The 5965-nt window shown below is 31.2% G+C and overlaps 1 long non-coding RNA gene across 1 annotated transcript; it reads left to right on the top strand.

The window, feature by feature from the left end:
* Nucleotides 1-1320: 1320 nt before the first annotated feature.
* LOC107888731 (uncharacterized) lies at nt 1321-4817 on the top strand. Its single transcript, XR_005903547.1, has 3 exons — nt 1321-1578; nt 3329-3367; nt 4459-4817. It is a non-coding gene; the product is annotated as an uncharacterized lncRNA (long non-coding RNA).
* Nucleotides 4818-5965: the final 1148 nt, after the last annotated feature.

Below are 5965 nucleotides of genomic sequence, written 5' to 3'. Positions count from 1 at the left end.
TATTCTAGTTGTATTGTCATCTTTATCCCCCCAAAAGAATCTCAGTTTCAAGGCATGAATAGCAGCTAAAATACTGGACCATGCGAATGAAGGTTTATCAAACATGCTTAGCTTTCAAAACATTCCCATTTGGAAATTCTTTCGATGAAAGCACTTTGGAGCAATAGGTTTCCTTGTTATGCATAAATTTCCATGCTTGTCTCCCCAAAAGGGAAAGGTTAAACAATTTAACACTTGAAAACCAAACCCTCCCATACCATTTGATCGTCAAATGATGACCCAGTCCAACATCACCCAACCTCACTCCTCATGCTTAGCCAACTACTAGAGCTGTTCAATAGCAGAAACAATGACATTAGTCACACTATTAGATAACAAGAAACAACTCATTGCATAAGTCAGAATATCTGCAATATTGATTTTACAAAAACCTCTCGACCTCCAACACAAAGAAATTGTTTGGACTAACTATGAGTACGTTTATAAACTTTGTTTATCATAAGTTGTAAATTGGCAAATTTAATCTTACCTGTAAATCGCCCTTCACTCGTTATGCATATGCCCAACTAATCCTTACAAATGGTAAGCTATCATCTTAAAAATATAAGAGATGAACTCTGGGATCGTTCTAACTTCCCTTAACACAAGTTAGCAAAGTTGAGAGGACCCTTTATAAAAATTAGAAATAGATAAGAGGATAAGATCACCTTAACATAATTGTTAGGCTTTTGTGCCCCAAGTATTATAATTTCATTATATTTTATGTAAATTATTTAAACATTTGGATTCATTATTCATGGGAATATACGCATGTTATTCATTTATCTCTATGTTAGATTGTCCTTAAATAATTAGCATTTAAAATATAAGAAAACATGACTTACAATTTACCTTTGTTGAACTATGTAAACGGGGTATAACAAAAGAGTTTTTCTGCGTGGAAGAGAATTATCCATAGTTGATAATCTAAGCATGTTCATGGTTCATGGAGTTATGAGGAGTAAGTTGCTGAGATTCAGGCCTCCTTTGGTTTGGCTTTTAGTGCCAATGAGGTGCAGTTGGGGTAGGTTTATGCTATCAATCTCATTGCTGTGCTGTTTGGTTTAGCATTATAGTTTAGTGAGAATTCATTTCAACCTCACTGTTGTGCTGAAAAGGGGTTGGAGATTTCAACAGCAATTAAGGGTATTAGAGCAGTTGGTATTTTTAACAAACAAAAATATCCATACTTTTATTTATTATTTTACCATTTTATCCAAAAATATCCATACTTTTACTTATTATTTTACCATTTTATCCTTGAAAGTTAAATTAATTTCTTTCCCAACCTTTTTTGTTTTCAGATTTGGAAAGAAAACAACGGTTTATTTTACCATACAGGTGTTTGTGCAAGTTCTTCTCCTTCATCTCTGCGATTTCTTCATCTCTGCTGGTCTGAATAGCAATCTCCTCTCTCATTTTCTCCACTTCCATCTCTGAAGCAGCTTTGCTATCTTGGACATCCTCTTTCTCAGTGATAAGCACTGAAGTTTTATTTTCTGCCTGTGACAACGCCTCTTCAAGTGACTTTCTAGCATCGTAAGCCTCTGCAAGTAAACGAGCTTCTTCAATTATTTTCTGCAACTCTATTTCTATATTTTTTTTATCAAATTCCATCTCCTTCTTCTCTTCAGCAAGTTGAGACAAATCATTTTTCTTATCCCTCTTCCTTAAGCACGTCTTCTCCAAAAACAGTATATATATTAAAGCTTTTTTCGGTTTTCTTGCTTTACTTATAACTCATCCACGGATTTCTCATTCATAATGGGCATGGCTTTATTTTCATTCTGATATAATATATGGAGAAAGCCTTAGCTTTTTAGCTTTCAAACCAAACCCTATTTTTTTTGCTTCCCTTCTCTACTTCTTTGTTTGAATTTTTACAAGAAGTTATTATTATGGTTGTTCAATCACAGCTGTATCCTGAAAACTTGGGTTTACTACCTTGGCCCATGTGTGCCTTTGCATGGCTTTATTTTCATTCTGATATAAATATATGGAGAAAGCCTTAGCTTTTTAGCTTTCAAACCAAACCCCATTTTTTTTTTGCTTCCCTTCTCTGCTTCTTTGTTTGAATTTTTACAAGAAGTTATTATTATGGTTGTTCAATCACAGTTGTATCCTGAAAACTTGGATGCCACCAATCCCTGCATCACCAAAAAAAGTATATATATATATTAAACTTCTCTATTATTGTTACATGGTACATCTGTTAGTGATTCTTGAACCGTTCCTCAAGTTGTGTTTAATCTAAGCTTCTTATTTTTTTTTTTGTAAATTCAATAGATCAGAGCCGTTGGATTTTGTGTTTGGATCTGAATCCAGTGGCAATAAATCGTGTATTGTAGGTTTTCTTTTTTGCGAGTTTAATTGTGTTTTCTTGTGTTTTGATTTAGCTGATGATTGTGACTTCAACGATTGTTGTTTGCTTTTATTGTTTTTTTTAAATTGTTATTTTCATCGTCATTGATTTGATCTAATATGCATGTTGATTGTCAATTTCGGTTTTGAGTTTTTTACGAAATAGATTGTTTTTAGATTTTAAAATTATGATTAGAAAATAAGGAACTTTTTTGGATAATTAGGTTTAAATTATAAACCAAGTAATAAAAACCCAGGTTGTGTTTAGTAATGTCGGTTGTGAGTTAGAATGGGATCTATTGACTTCTATTCGTTCTATAGAATCAAAGCTTTTTTTAGCTTAGCTATATTGAGTTTCTGCACAAATGGAGTTGAAATATCTGTTTCTTTTAAGTTTAATTTTGTTTTTCTCATGTTTTAATTTAGATTATGATTGTGACTTCAATAAATGTGTTCTTTAAATTGTCTTTCATTGTCATTGATTTGATCTAATATGCTTGAAGATTGTCAATTTCGCTTTGAGTTTTTATGAGATAAATTATTTTTTTTATTTTTAAAACTTTTTATTAGGAAATAAGGAATTCGGTGGATTATTAGGTTATGATAATTTAATTGTCAATTATTGCTAAAACTAAAAGATAAAAACTCTGGAGATTGTTCCAACTATGGTGCTTAAACAAATATTTGTTTCTTGTAAGTTCGATTGTTTGTTTTAGGAATGTTTCTATTGAATCCTTCAGATAATGTTGCTATCCCCTAAGAACGGTTTAGAATGTTTCCGGATTGGATGCCACCAATCCCTGCACCACCAAAAATAGTATATATATATTAAACTTCTCTATTATTGTTACATGGTACATCTATTAGTGATTCTTGTCTCTTCTTTATTTATCCTAACGTTTCCCCTTTTTTATTTTAATGTCTGCAGCGACAAGAGCAGCTTTCTAAATCCATCCAAAAGCAAGAGGTAATTTAATGTCTCTAAAATTGCCTTTATTCATTTTAAAAAGATAGTCATAATCAATTATCCTTTCTATATCCTCGTTATTGTTTACCATGGATCTTTGAGAATTTTTTTTGGTGTTAATCTTATGACTTTCATCCATTCGTGATATATTATTCTTATTTTTTATGAAACTATATTATTATATCTAATTATATATTTATGGTTTTATGTAGATTGACATTTAAATCAAAATAATAATAATAGATGGTAAAGACACGAAATTTTGTGGAGGGAGATAGTACCTTAGCAACAAAAGCTGTTTGGGATGATGAGCTGACGCTGATATTTTGTGAACTTTGTGTGAATGAAGTCAATGCTGGTAATAGACCAACAATTCATCTAAACTCAAAAGGATGGGAAAATGTCATTGCTCTTTCTCAAGCAAAAACACAAAAAAATTATGGAAAACCTCAATTGAAAAATAAGTGGGATACATTAAAACCCTTCTCAAGAAACTCCTAATCAAAGAAAGCAAACACTTGGGGTTGTACACGGTAAAAGAAAAAAAATCAAGTTCAACTAGAAAATCATCAAGAAATACGTTAACTACTCAGATTGAGAAATTGTGTGACAGTATGGCTAGTCCAAGGAAGTCAGTGAATGAAATTATTTTTCCTCACTCTCAATATACTATTTCAAATGCAATGGATGCTTTGCGTGCTGTGGGAGATGAAATTCCAAAAAAAGATGATCTGTACTATTTTGCCATCAAAATGTTCCAAATACTGGTGAAACGAGAAGTCTTTTTGAACTTAGATCCAGATGTTAGGGTTTGGTGGCTTCGACGTGAGTATGCTGAACAAAATCCAATTGCATCATTTTCAACCTTGGTAGCAACATCATCATTTCCCTTCCAACCATACCATCAACCACCTCCACCATAAGCTCCTTAGAATTATTATTGTAATATAACTATACTACTTTTTTATATGTAAAACTAATGTATGATATTTTTTATGTTTGGTATATTTATGCTATGCTTTTATTCAAGTTTCTGTGCTTTATAGAATGTCACAAAATATTAATTTATTTTCATTTGATTACTTTTTCAGGTTATGGATGAATTTAACAATAGTATAATAGTTTTCATATGAATTATGATACCCCTGAATTAAGTGAAGAAGCTCAACGAAGAATAGCCACAATTTTTACCCAAGTTGAGAACAACAATTATCATGAAGAGGAAGAATATGTGTTAAGCACTGTATTGGTACATCATGAAACTTATTTCACTATGCAACCATGTATGGATTCAAATTATACAGGTCAAATGTGGGTCGACGAAGTATTAAATGGGTATGATGATCGTTGCATGAATTGTAATAGCCCAAAATTGGGTCTAGTTGGAACAGAGGTTTCGAGACCACAAAATCTGAGATAGAAATAATTATTTTATGATTATTTTGAGGTCTATGATATGATTGCATGATTGTGTGAAAATTTCATGAAGAAATTCTATGCATAAAGTGCTCAATTTGAAGTTAGGGACTAAATTGAATAAGTTGGAAAACTTGCATTCTAGAAGTTTTTAGTATGAAATTGCTTTGAAATATTAATTAGGAGGTCTTAAAAAGAATTTTACCAATTTCTAAGTGATGGAAAAAAATTGGACATGGATGGAATTTTTGAAAGTTTAGTAAGGAAGGGCATTTTGGTCATTTGGTAATTAAAAGAAATAAAAAGGGAAAATAAAGCCAAAATTTACTCATCTTTTTTCATGGAGGCTGAAATTAGCATGAGGGAAACCATGGCTAGGGTTTTCAAGCTTTCCAAGCTCAATAGTAAGTCCGTTCTAACCCCGTTTTTCAAGTTCTTTACGTTTTTGGAATCCTGGTAATTTGGTTAAGCTTATTCTAGCAATAATTTAAGCTAGGGTTCATATTTGGAAAAATACCCATAGTTAAAATGTGTTTATTTTGCTGTTTTATGATAGAATATGAGGTTTTAAATTATGTTAGACAACTTGTGCTACTCGGTTTTGAGTGAAAACGAGTAAAAGGGCTTAATCGGTAAAAATACCTAATAGTCATAAGTATATGTTAGAGTGAGAATTTGATGTTGCCATAGAAGGGAAAAGTGATCAGCGTGTCATAAAACATAAGAATAAAGGATGAAGTTTAATTCCTGAGCCTAGGGGAAAAAGTGTAAATATGCAAAAGTTTAGGGGCAAAATTGTAATTTTGCAAAAGTTTGAGTTAAGGACTGTTTTAAAATAGTACATTAATTAAATAAGTAAAATATAATGTTTTAGATCCTGAAAAACAAGATTTGAACCTAGAATGAGAGAAAATCGAAAATTGGGAAAGTTGGTAAAATGGCCGTTTTAGTATCGAGGTAAGTTCATATGTATAATAAGCATTAATTTATGCATGTTTCAATGTAAAATTGATATATTTATTATAATTTTCGAGGTTTTGAAAGTATGTAAGTTGGTATGATAATAATACAGTAATAATGTTGTAATTTATATTTGAAAGTTAAATTTAGTGAATTAATTGAATTATGTTAAATTAAATGATTATGGTGCCAATTTTATGAATTGATTTAAAAATATGTCTA

Source organism: Gossypium hirsutum, chromosome A10 (genome assembly GCF_007990345.1).
Source record: "Gossypium hirsutum isolate 1008001.06 chromosome A10, Gossypium_hirsutum_v2.1, whole genome shotgun sequence".
NCBI lineage: Eukaryota > Viridiplantae > Streptophyta > Magnoliopsida > Malvales > Malvaceae > Gossypium > Gossypium hirsutum.
The sequence above is the reverse complement of the archived record's forward strand: the minus strand, read 5'-3'. Positions and strand labels throughout refer to the sequence as shown.